The 13,364-nt window shown below is 42.1% G+C and overlaps 1 long non-coding RNA gene across 1 annotated transcript; it reads right to left on the bottom strand.

Moving 5' to 3' along the window:
* Positions 1-3,859: 3,859 nt before the first annotated feature.
* Positions 3,860-5,439, bottom strand: LOC120962748 (uncharacterized). The gene is made up of 2 exons (XR_005753613.3): positions 4,866-5,439; positions 3,860-4,766 (listed from the first exon to the last, which is right to left on the bottom strand). It is a non-coding gene; the product is annotated as an uncharacterized lncRNA (long non-coding RNA).
* Between the last annotated feature and the right edge of the window lie 7,925 nt (positions 5,440-13,364).

Below are 13,364 nucleotides of genomic sequence, written 5' to 3'. Positions count from 1 at the left end.
CATGAACTGTTTAAACCCATAGTTTTTTTCAAATTTGTGAACTTTTTCAAACCAATGAACTTTTTTATTTTACCAAATTTTTAAAAACAAAAACAAATAGACCTGGTTTTTTCTGCTTGGACCAGCAACTTTCCAGTGAACTAGAGAAAAAAGAAACAAGCAACATGTATACGAGTGCGAGGGAGCAACTAACTACAAGTTACCCCTTGCGAGGACCTCCAGGGGTCACCTTTTGTCCCCTGGGACTGGGGGCACTTCAAGTGGTGGGTCATGCCGCTGCCACATGTCACATGTTGGGTGCTCCTATCAGGTTTCATTTTTATACTTTTCCTTGCACGTTTTTGGGATCCATGTTGGCTTTTTCCATGTGTGTTTTTTTGCTTTTCGGTTTTTGTGCAGTTTTCCCTATATTTTGGAGGGGGAGAGTTCGCGGATTTTTTGCACGGACTACGCTTTTTAAGCACACTTTTCAGCTCCAGGTTTTTCTTTTGTTTTTTACATTTGTTTTTTTCCTCGTTTTCTGTTTCTTTGTTTTTGTTTTTTTAATTATACTTTTTAGGTTTATTCGGACTTTGGGTTTTTTTCGAGTATTTTTCGTGAAAAAGTCGTTAAAACATATTAACATGGTATCTAGGTTCGAAGGTCTCGACATGAGAAATCCAATGGTGACAATGGTTCAGAATTTCAACGCACGGTTCAAGATATAAAACATTTTGACTAAATGGATATACGAAAAAATGGGAAAACTATCAAGTTGGGACAAGTGGCGCATATGCTGTGTGCCACTTCTGAGCGTTTGAGAAGTTGGCAGTGATCTTTGCAAAAATAACACTTAACTAATGATTCGTGGGTGCGAGGGGGCGATAGGTGTTGAGTGAGTGGGCTGGCCCATCTCGTGCGACCTTTTTTGGGCTATAAGAACATGCTACTGTAGCAAACAGTGTATTTTTTTTTACGGGAGTAGCGGTTTGGGTTACTCTAGTAGATTGTTTTGAGATTCGAGAGTATTTTTGAAACATGAACATATTGTGAAATTTTGAACACACTTTGAAATACAAACCTTTATAAAGAATTTCTGGACATTTTATAAAATTTTGTAAACAGGAACATTTTTTAATGCATGACTTTTTTAAAGGCAAACATTTTTGAATTCATGATCAATTTTTGTAAAACATAACTTTTAAAAAAATCAAAACATGTTTTGAAACCATGAACATTTTTTGAAATCCTAAAAAAATTATTTGTGAAGAAATTTTAGAAAGCAAGAGCATTTTTAGAAATTACGAAAAAAATCAAATTCCAATTTGTTTTTGAATTTTGGAACAAATTTAAAAAATGGAAACATTTTTGAATATGTGAACAATCTTTTAAAAAGCGGCTTTTTTGCAATTCCAAATCTTCGAAATTTCTAAAATAGATTTTAAGAAAAGAAAAATAAACTAGAAAATATTTTTCTTACAAAAAAACTAAAATAAAAATGCCAAAAAATAAATAAATAAACCATTTTGGTATCCTTATGGAAGGTTCCCAAACTAATGAGGAACCTTCCAAAAGGTTCCAAAAACCAGGCCTAGTTCTTTTAGACGATTATCTAAGAATTGAGAAACGGACCTCCATTCTTCGAGAAACTTGAACACATATTTTTTGACAATCCTAGCCAGTTAGTGTCTAAATAGCGGGAGCGCCTCTTCAGCACCTTGAGCGCTTGCTGGCGTGCTGCCGCTCGCGTGCATGCAAGCGGGCCACATACCAACTTCAAGCTAGCTCGTTCGCTCGCACGCTTCGCCACCAGTTTATATATTTGAAAACAGTTCATGAAAATGGAAAAAGTTGACAAAGTTGAAAGAAAGTTCAGCAAAAATTAGAAACAGTTCACAAATTTGAAAATGGTTCACAAGATTAATAAAGTTCACAAAATTGGGTAATGTCACAACAACAAAAAAAAGTTAAGAAAATTAAAGTGAAATTGAAAAATAGTTCACGACTTGAAAAGGTTCATAGTTGTGAACAAAGTTCAAGTTCGCAAAAATGAAAATAGCTCACGAATTTGAGAACATGTTCTTAAACTTGGATAAAAGATCACGGATTTGAAAAAAGTACGCGGGTGTTGAAAAAGGATCACGAATTTGTAAGAAAGTGTTCATAGATTCGAAAAAAGTGAATTAAAAAAATTCATAAGTTTGACAAAAAAATTGATCTGGAAAAGGTTCAAGATTTGAGGAAGGTCATGAATTTGAACAAAAATTGCGAATTAGGCAAAGAAAAAAATAAAATTAAAAGAAACAAAAAAACCCAGCGAAATAGAAAAACAATAGAAAACCGGACTAGGAAATGCGTTTTTCTTTAACGTTACATTTGCCACATAATAAGAAGAGAAAAAGGAAACAAGTGGTGTTGGGAAACGTAGCATGGAAAACAAAAAAATTCTACGCACACGCAATGATCTATCCATGGAGATACATAGCAACGAGGGAGAGAGAGTGTCTACGTACTCTCGTAGACCATAAGCGGAAGCGTTTCTCAACGCGGTTGATGTAGTCGAACTTCTTGGCGCTTCAACCGATCAAGTACCCAACGCACAACACATCCGCGTTCTGCACACGTTCATCTCGGTGACGTCCCTCGCCTTCTTGATCCAGCAAGACGTCGGGGTAGTAGATGAGTTTCGTCGATACGACGGCGTGGTGACGGTGATGGTGAAGTGATCCTCGCAGGGCTTCGCCTAAACACTACAAAAATATGACCGGGGGTGTAAACGGTGGAGGATATATATTCAGTGCATTAGTTAGTGTTATCGTTTGTAATTCATTCAGTGCATTAGTTGAATTTCCTGTTGTTTCACGTTGAACTTGTGTGACGTATTTTCGTTTGTAATTTTCTCATCCATTCGTTAGTGTTACATAAATGATACTCTTTCTATACAAACCCCTCTAACAATAATTTTTTTAACTTTCTCCGACCGAGGAGTTGAACTTATAACAACAAAACTTTTAGTCATTGCTTTCTTATTCTTTTTTTAATGCAAAATGCACTCTGTGTAGTACGTGAACTTCTGGCAGTTATCAATCGAACTTCTCTCGGTTACGTGAAAATATCTGAGTTTTTTATAAATATTTATCTGAATTTCTTAATCTTTTTTATGAATTTCAAAGCGCTCTATTTTTAAAAAGTTGAACTTCTTGTTATTTTATTTCTGAACTTCTTGTTTTCATTCTTTAATAACGAGGAAAACCTGAGTTTTCTATAATCATTGAACTTCTCCATTGTTTTAATATGGACTTCCTGGTTTTATTTTTTCTTAATCTTTTATATGAAATTTAGAAGCGCTCTATTTTTAAAAAGTTAAACTTCTTGTTATTTTATTTTTGAAATTCTTGTTTCCATTATTTAATAACGAGGAAAATCCGAGTTTTTTATAATCATCGAACTTCTCCATCTTTTTCTTCGGTATGTGGTACTCATGAACTTATGAATTTCTGAAACACGAACTTCGCATGCTATTGAATTTCAAGAAAAATTTCTGAGCATATAAAAATTTGAGCACGGTACAAGACAAACAGTGCATTTTCTGTATCCATTTTTTGACATGGCAACATGGGTGCAGGGGCTCGTCGGGGTCATTGTGCACCAAACCAAAATAGATGTACACGCATCAACAATAGAGGTGTTGTTCATTCGTTGAATTGTTTTCTATGTTAAGACATAAACACCAACGGGGGAGAAAGAACCAGAGAGGGAGAGTTGGACGCGAGTGCTACGACCGCATATCAACTACTGCTCATTCAGGGGAGCAGCTGCACCTCTGCTAGGGCCACACCAATGGCACGGGCAAGGCATGGTTGTGCCCTGCAGTTTAAACTATGGTCGGGACGCAAGCGATGAAAAACATACACCGGAAGTGAGATTGCATCCCCATGTTGGAATGCACCCCAAAAAACAGCACAAAAATCACACCTTCTTTCTGCACAAACCGTTCTGAACTCCACAAAAATCACACACACACACACCGTTCTGAACTCCGACCTTCTTTCTGCACCTCACGTGACCTTCTCCCCTGCCTGATGGTGACCTTCTTCCTCTCTTTGTTCATGCGGGTAGCGAGCACCAGCGGCACGTAGGTCCGTGGAGACACAAACTTTTTGAACAAAACAGTGAGAAAAAAGCAGTAAAGAACTAAACACATGAACATCAAGCAAGAGGAGCAGCCGGCAATTTTTCTTCTTTCTCGAACTGTCTTTTTGTACTGAGAATTGCAAATGTCAAATGAAGTTGACCTGTACTCCTTCTTTCTGAACCATCCTAACTTCAATTTTCACAGAAAAATGACGCCGGCTCGCCACCCGGGATCCTCCGCCGTCGATGAACTCCAAACCCCGGAATCGGGTTACTGTCGTGGACTGCAACTCGCGATGGGCTCGACCTTCCTACCGCTACGGGGATGGACTGGGATGGCCTGAAAAGAAATGATCTGCATGGCTGCATGAGCGAACTAGACGAAACAATACTGAACTTTCTCAATGTCTATATACACGTTTGACACGCACACTCATATTCATTTGCTGATGCACATGGAAAAATTGAAAAAAAAAACTGAATTGTTGGAGCAGATTGAACTGCCTGCCCGCCGCACACAAGCATGAATTCCGGCCACCTAAATTACCAAATTTCGCATTTGGAACTTGCTCTTCCCCGAGGAGACATCCAGAAGCTTGCTGGGCTTGGGTCAGGGGTCCATTGAGCTCAACGGAGAAGCTGCGGGAGCCCCCCTAAGTGAAATAGATGTACGCCGTGTCGCTTGCTGTCAGTGCCGCGTCGGCAGTCTGGAAGGAGGACGTGAGGTGGAGGAGGAGGGCAGGGGGTCTCACCTCTGCTGGCGAGCGAGCGAACAAGGATGGACTACGCGCACAGACGAGGTTGGACAGCGCAACGGTAGCAGTTGGACGGGGAAGGGGCCGCATCTCATTGACAAATTCGATGGCGGCGCCCTACTGCTACTCAACGCCGACGCCCGTGTGACCTGGGCATCTCCCTAGCCTTCTCCCACGTAGACGGTGAGTCCCCCTTCCTCCCGTGGGGGCGGGATGGGGTAGCGGCAGTGGTGGGGAGGCGCCAGGCCGGAGAAGGTTGGCTGGGGTCGTGGCTGCACTGGGCAGCCGGGCCGGCGGCGCGTCAGGTGGAGGTGATGGGATAGTGCCGCGGAGGTGGTCGGGACCCGGGACGGCAGCGTGTCGGGTGGAGATGGTGGGATGGTGCGGCGGCGCGACCGGGGAGGGAGGCGGCGGTGGCGGGCCGATCTGGTGAGGGGCCGACGGCGGCGCGGGCCAGTGAGGGAGGCGGTGGTGGAGGAGATGCGGGATCGGGGGAGATTAGGGGAGGAGGTGGTGGGTGGATTTTTTTCCCTTGCACCGTCCAGATCAGTTTCTTGCGATCTCAGGAACACACTATCGGGCCCGACCGTGATCCGAATAATGTTACTCTCTCTATATATATATGTGTAGGTGGGAGGGGGAGGGGAGAGCCAGGAGGCGCGCCAAGTAGAATTGAATCCTACTTGGGCTCCTCCCAAGCCCCCCTACCATATATATTGGAGGGGGAAGGAAAAAGGGGAAGGGGGAATCCTATTCCTTTTCTTTCCTTTCCTCCTTCCCTCCACCTTGGCCGGCCCTTATGGGGGGCGCACCAGCCCTTTGTGGCTAGTGTGTTTCCCCTCCTGGCCCATAAGGCCTATATGTTTTGCTCGGGGTGCCTGGAACCCCTTCCGGTGATCTAATATGTACCCGGTACCCTCCGGAACACTACTGGTGTCCGAATACCGTCGTCCTATATATCAATCTTTACCTCTTGACCATTTCGAGACTTTTTGTCATGGTCGTGATCTCATCCGGGACTCCGAACAACATTCAATCACAAAATCACATAACTCATATAATACTATATCGTCAACGAGCGTTAAGCGTGCGGACCCTACGGGTTCGAGAACTATGTAGAAATGACCGAGGCACCTCTCCGGTCAATAACCAGTAGCGGAACTTGGATGACCATATTGGCTCCTACATATTGTACGAAGATCTTTATCGGTCGAACCGTTATGACAACATAAGTAATTCCCTTTGTCCATCGATATGTTACTTGCCCGAGATTCGATCGTCGGTATCTGCATACCTAGTTCAATCTCGTTACCGGCAAGTCTCTTTACTCGTTCCGTAATACATCACCTCGTGACTAACTCCTTAGTCGTTTGCTTGCAAGCCCATGATGTGTATTACCGAGAGGGCCCAGAGATACCTCTCCGATACTCAGAGTGACAAATCTTAATCTCGATCTATGCCAACTCATCAAACACCTTCGGAGATACCTGTTGAGCATCTTTATAATCACCCGGTTACATTGCAACGTTTGATAGCACACAAGGCATTCCTCCGGTATCCGGGAGTTGCATAATCTCATAGTTGAAGGAATATGTATTTTACATGAAGAAAGCAATAGCAACAAAACTGAACGATCATAATGCTAAGCTAACGAATGGGTCTTGTCCATCACATCATTCTCCTAATGATGTGATCCCGTTATCAAATGACAACACATGTCTATGGTTAGGAAACCTTAACCATCTTTGATCAACGAGCTAGTCTAGTAGAGGCTCACTAGGGACATGTTGTTTGTTTATGTATTCACACATGTATTAAGGTTTGCGATCAATACAATTCTAACATGAATAATAAACCTTTATCATGACTAAGGAAATATAAAATAACAACTTTATTATTGCCTCTAGAGCATATTTCCTTCAGTCTCCCACTTGCACTAGAGTCAATAATCTAGTCCACATCATCATGTGACTAACCCCCATAGTTCACATCGCCATGTGACCAATACCCAAAGAGTTTACTAGAGTCAATAATCTAGTTCACATCGCTATGTGATTAACACCCAAAGAGTACTAAGGTGTGATCATGTTTTGCTTGTGAGAGAGGTTTAGTCAACGGGTCTGCCACATTCAGATCCGTATGTATTTCGCAAATTTCTATGTCTATAATGCTCTGCATGGTGCTACTCTAGCTAATTGCTCCCACTATCAATATGTATCCAGATTGAGACTCTGAGTCATCCAAATTGGTGTCAAAGATTGCATCAACGTAACCCTTTACGACGAACTCTTTATCACCTCCATAACCGAGAAATATTTCCTCAGTCCTCTCAGGTAACTAAGGATAAATTTTGACCATTGTCCAGTGATCTACTGCTGGATCACTATTGTACCTCCTTGCCAAACTCATGGCAAGGTACACAATAGGTCTGGTACACAGCATGTGAAAGGTCATGTGGTGCCCCCATGTGTGGTTTTGGTAATTGATGACATTCTCTATGGAATAATGGTTGCATTGAGTTATATTTGAAGGATTTGTCCATAGGCTTTTCTTGAAGTCCATGTGTTGGTTTCAAGGAGTTTATGAGTTGACCAAGGTGCTATTAAGGAATTATCGAAAGATTGGTCATGTGAGTATTGAGCTTATTGCAAGCATGTCTTGAAGAAGAAGATTGTGTGAACATTTAAGTTTACCTTCAAGACATCATCCTAATGAAGAGAGTTGGAAAGATTCAAGGTTGATCAAGACTAATTACAGAGAGTGATTCAAGTTGATCAACTCACAAAGCGTAGAAGATGTACCGAAAGGGATCAAGTGATCCCATGGTATGGTAAGCAATGTCCATTACGCTTTGTGTACTAACCCATGGTCTATGTGAGAGTTCTATGTGGGGTTAGGTATGTGTCCATGGGATTGCGTCAAGAGGAAGATATTATGCAACCCATGGAGAGGATGACATCAAGTGGTGATCGTCATCAAGATTGCCGTGTGCAAGTTCAAGGGGAGCATCACGAAGAGATCAAATTCTTGAAGCTTGCCGTCCATTGGGGTGTCAATGGACTTGTGAAGATGTGCCAAAGAGTGGCTCACCCATAGTGGAGTATGGGGGAGCAATCAACTAGTCTTCATCGAGCCAACACAATCAAGAAAGGTGGTCCAACTTGAGGGAGTCAAGATCGTCATCATCTAGCTCAAGTGGACAATGTGCAAGGCGAAGGTTTGCCCTTGATAGGTTTTCTATTTTACCGGTCTCATGGTGGTAGTTGGGAGACCGGGTTATAGGATCGATTGCCGCACTATCAAGGGGGCTCCCGATGAGTAGCTTGATCGTATCGTTCGTAGGGAGCTCAAACCATTGCATCCTTGCATCATCTTTATTGATTCTTGTCTAGTTTTTCTCCTTGTGAGTTTGGAGCTTATGGTCATCTTCATGACAAGCTCGAGTTCATCGAAAACCGATTTCTTATGCATCTTTTTTGTGTGTTTTCGGTGTTGGAGTTTTTACCGGTCTTAATTGAGAAAGGGCTCTCACCATTTTATTTTGGGTATTTTCCCAATTGCTATTTCTTGATATTTCTATAAAAATTGTGTTTGCTCTTGTCCTTAGCTTTCCAACAAACTTGATTTCGTCGAATTCGGAGCTCGTATGCGAAAGTTATGGCTGTTTTGTTCTTAGCTATTTTTCATAGAGAGGTTGTACCGCCCCATAGAGAGGTTGTACCGGTTGAGCGGTTGTACCGGTGTTTGGAGCAGTTGTACCGCTCCAAAATTGGTTCAAAGGTTGTACTGGCCATGTGCCGCTCTACCACCAGACTAGTTTCTATTTTGGAGCGGTTCTTGGGCGGTTGTTAATCGGTACTACAGGTTCCCCAGGCTGTTGTACCGCTTAGGGTTTTTCCTACAGGTTGGTTTTTCCTCTACTTTGATCGGTTGTACCGGTTCGTGCACCGGTTGTATCGGTCTTATAGTTTTCTGCACATAACAGGCAGATTCGTGAGGACCTATAAAAGGGGGTCTTCTTCCCCACTGAACCTTATCCTTTGAGCTCTTGTTCATCCCCCATTGTTGACCTTCTTCGAGCTTGCTATCTCTCAACCCCTCCATGGATTCTTGCTAGTTTTTAGGGGGGGAAAGAGAGGAGATCTAGATCCACATTTCCACCAATCACTTTCTCCTCTATGTGAGGGGAACCCCTTGGATCTAGATCTTGGAGTTCTTGGTGTTCTCCTTCTTGTTCTTCCTCTCATTTTCCTCCCTAGCATTAGTTGCTTTGGTGGGATTTGGGAGAGAAGGACTTGGGCACTCCGTGTGCCCTTGCCATTGCATTTGGTGCATAGGTTTGAGTTCTCCACGGTGATACGTGGAAGTTACAAGTTGAGAAGCTTATTACTCTTGGGTGCTTGGTACCCTTGAGCTTGTTCCTCTTGGGTGCTTGGGCGCCCTAGATGGTTGGTGGTGTTCGGAGCTCAATCATTGTGGTGTAAAGCTCCGGGCAAGCATAGGGTTCTCCAATTAGGTTGTGGAGATCGCCTCGAGCAATTTGACGGGTTTCGGTGACCGCCCCAAAGGTTGCCAAAGTGTACGGGTTCGGTGACCGCCCCCAAGGGTTGCCATTTGTACAGGTTCGGTGGCCGCCCTCAAGGGTCCCTTAGTGGAATCACGGCATCTTGCATTATGCGAGGGCGTGAGGAGATTACGGTGGCCCTAGTGGCTTCTTGGGGAGCATTGTGCCTCCACACCGCTCCAAACGGAGATTAGCATCCACAAGGGTTTGAACTTTGGGATACATCATCGTCTCCACGTGCTTCGGTTATCTCTTACCCGAGCCCTTTACTTATGCACTTTACTTTGTGATAGCCATGTTGTTTCTTGTCATATATCTTGCTATCACTTAGTTGTTTATCTTGCTTAGCATAAGTTGTTGGTGCACACAAGTGAGCCTAGTTGTTGTAGGTTTTGTGCTTGACAAATTAACCGCTAGGTTTATTCCGCATTTGTTCAAGCCTAAACCGTAATTATTTTAAAGCGCCTATTCACCCCCCTCTAGGCGACATCCATGATCTTTCAATTGGTATCAGAGCTAGGTTTCTCTTTGTTAGGCTTAATCGCCTAGAGAGTAAAGATGTCGACTAAGGGATTAGGATTCTCTGACACTCTTAGTTTCGATGGCACAAATTTTGATGTTTGGGCAATTCGCATGCTTAATCTCTTTAGGGTCATGGACCCAAATTTAGAGCGAATTGTAGATATGAGTTTTTCTCCTCCAAAGGATCCCCAAAGATTATCTTTAGAGGATGAGAAAAACTCTTATCTCAATGCTCAAGCTTCTAATGTGCTTTTCGATGCTTTGAGCAATGTAGTTATATTTCAACTCATGCTGTTCCGGGATGCTCATGAGTTGTGGACAAAGCTTCAAGATAAATATGGCGTGTCCAAGCTTTGTGGGGATGATTGTTCTCCCTCCACCTCCGGTCGTATTGTGTTCTCAACTTCTTCTACTTCACCTACATGTGGTTTTCCACAAGGTAATGAAATTGTGAGTAGTGTTAGTCATTGCAATGATGATAGTATGCTTGTTGTGGATGATCCTTCATCACTATCTTATTGCAATGCATCTTATTTGCACTTTAACACTTTGAGCACCCTACATGTTTCTCATGCTTGTGTTGATAGTCCGTGCATATCTTGTAGAAATTGCTTGACTAAATCTCATGATGATATGCTTGCTATATCTTGTTGCCATGATAAAAATGCTTGTATTTCCTCTAGTTGTTGTGCTAACAATGTAGAGGAAACCCAACACTCCATGGAACAAGATGTGGTTTTAAATGGTGCTTCAAGGGATCCTACATCATCATCTATTGCGGTTTGCCTTATGGCCAAGGCTTCAAAGGTATCTCCTACCTTGAACCCCAATATGTCTCTTGTTGATTATGTTGATGCTAATAATGATGAGGATAATGATGAAGAGAATGATAATGTTGCCTCCTTAAAAATTAAGGGGGAAATGATTTTTAAAGCTCTTCATAAGAATAAAATTGCTCGTTCCAACTTCATGGAAATCATGTCTATTGCTATTGAGGGCAAGAAATATATAGAGGAGTTGGAATCTCATCTAGAGGAGCTTGAGGTCACCATTGAAAAAATGGAAGGTCATGAGCGTGATTACGCTAATGAGATTGCGGACCTCTCTCAAGCTCTTGAACTCGAACAAACCACCAAGGAATCTCTTGAGGAGACTTTTGCTCTAGAATTATCTAGAGTGAAGGAATCTCATGATAGAGGTCTTGAGGTGGCCAATGATTTTTAACTAAAAATGAGAAGCTTGAAGTTGCGCATGCTAAACTTCTTGAGGACTTTGGGCACCTCGAAAATGGCTCAAGGGTCATTAAGAGTGAGCTCATCAAACTCACCGAGTCTCATGCACAACTTAAAGCTTTATATTCAAAAGAGCTTGCCAAGTTGCCTTCTCCTCTTGCTATTATTGATGATGCTTGTGCTACTAACTCTATTACTTGTGAAGCATCCATTTTGAAGGAGAATGTTGAGCTTCGGGCTCAACTTGAGTTGCTATCTAGCAATTATGGGAAATTGGAAGAAAGCCATGAAAAGCTCTCAAGCTATCATGATGATCTTCTAGTATCCCATAATGTGCTAAAGATAGCTCATGAGGACATGATTGCTAAGGTAACATCTAGTGAGCCTCATGTGGATACTAGCACTACTTTTAGTCAAAATGCTATATTGCCTTGTGCCAGTCCTCGTAATTCATCTATGCATAACGTTGGCACATCTTGTGATGAATTGCTTTCCTTGCCTTGTTGCTCTAACGATGAAGCTTATACTTCCTCTAGTGCATGTGTTGAGACTAACCATGTAGAGGAAATCAAAGAGCTCAAGGCCCAAGTCACTTCTTTGAAGAAAGACTTGGAAAAGTGTCATGAAGGGAAATCCACACTCAACAATATCTTGAGTGTGCAAAAATCCCCCAATGACAAAGGTGGACTTGGATTCAACTCCAATAAGAAGAAGAAGTCCAAGATGAACAAGAAGAAGGGCCAAGAACAAGTCAAGAATTCGGCCAAGATTGTTTGCCTCAAGTGCAAAATTGAAGGGCATCATGTTAGATCTTGCCCATTGAAGAAGAAGGCCATTAGTGACAAGCAACAAGGGAAGCGGCCACAAGTTCAATCTCATGCTCAACCACAAGTTGAAGAAAGGCCTCTTCCCAAGAATACTCAAGCTAATGCTTCTCAAGTGGAGAACTCAAGTGAGAAGAAAGTGAAGAGTAGACGTTGCTACTTATGTCGTGGGAAAGGTCACCTCGCTTATTCATGCACTAGTGGTAACTCATCCAACCCAATTATTATTGATGGTATCTATTCTCTTGGGAAGGATAAGGTTGGCAATGTGTTTGCCAAGTTTGTTGGTACTCAAAGTGGTGTCAAGCAAAGAACCATTTGGGTAGCCAAGCCTATTGTGACTAACCTCTTAGGACCCAACTTGGTTGGGGACCAACTAGCTCAAACTTGATCAATAGGTGTCTACGGAGGGCATTGGAGACTTGGCTACATTGTGAAGAATTAAGGGGATTTTCATCATTCATATTGTCTCAAGCCAAGTCATTCGGATTATCAAGTTTCTATATTATATCCAATGTTCCTCCTTGCGGTAACTCGTGCTTAAAGTGTTTACAATGATAGTTACTTTCCCCTTTGCATGTTTGGTTTCGTTCCTTGCATGTGTTTGTATATGTTGTGCTTTCAACTTGATTATCTTGAGCAATCAAGTATGTGTGTGTTGGTTTGCACATCATGTATGTGTGTGTCATGCGTTGAGCCTTTTGCATCTTGTTTATATCTTAATTGGCTCACGCGAGAGATTAATGGAACATCCCATTTTGGGGGAGTGATGTGCTTTGTGCACCTCACGGTCCCACAAATGTGTGTACACGAGGAATACCACCTAGTATTGATATTGCAAGCTTATCTAGTCACTATGTGGTATGTCTTCTCATGATAAATTCAAATTCTAAATAGTCCATTAATTATCTCTTGTTGGATCCTCTTATTTCCTCTTGTTAAGTTTTTATTGGTATCACATTATGGGGGAGTAGTATGCTATGTGCATATTACAAGCCTAGAAAATGTGTACATTCGAGATATTGTCACCTAGAATTGATATTGTAAATTATCTTGTTCCTAGGTGGCATGTTAGCTCTACAAGTTGCAATTTGCTTGTGTTTGGTGTGAAGATGATGTTGGATGTCCTTGCTATCTACCAACTGAATTATTTCCAAATACTTCTTGTCTTTTGACAATTTGTACTCACTTATGTGTGGTAGAAATTATTGATCATCTTTACATTGGCCTTTGCTTTTATTTGCCTTATCTCTTGCCTAGGATTGTGTCAACTCCCATTGTATTCCATACCACTTGTGGATCTTGTTATTTCCTTGAGATTGTCTAGTGTTTGTATAGATATAGTGAAAGTGGT

The sequence above is a fragment of the Aegilops tauschii genome, chromosome 4 (assembly GCF_002575655.3).
Source record: "Aegilops tauschii subsp. strangulata cultivar AL8/78 chromosome 4, Aet v6.0, whole genome shotgun sequence".
NCBI lineage: Eukaryota > Viridiplantae > Streptophyta > Magnoliopsida > Poales > Poaceae > Aegilops > Aegilops tauschii.
This window is presented reverse-complemented; position numbering and strand designations above follow the sequence as displayed.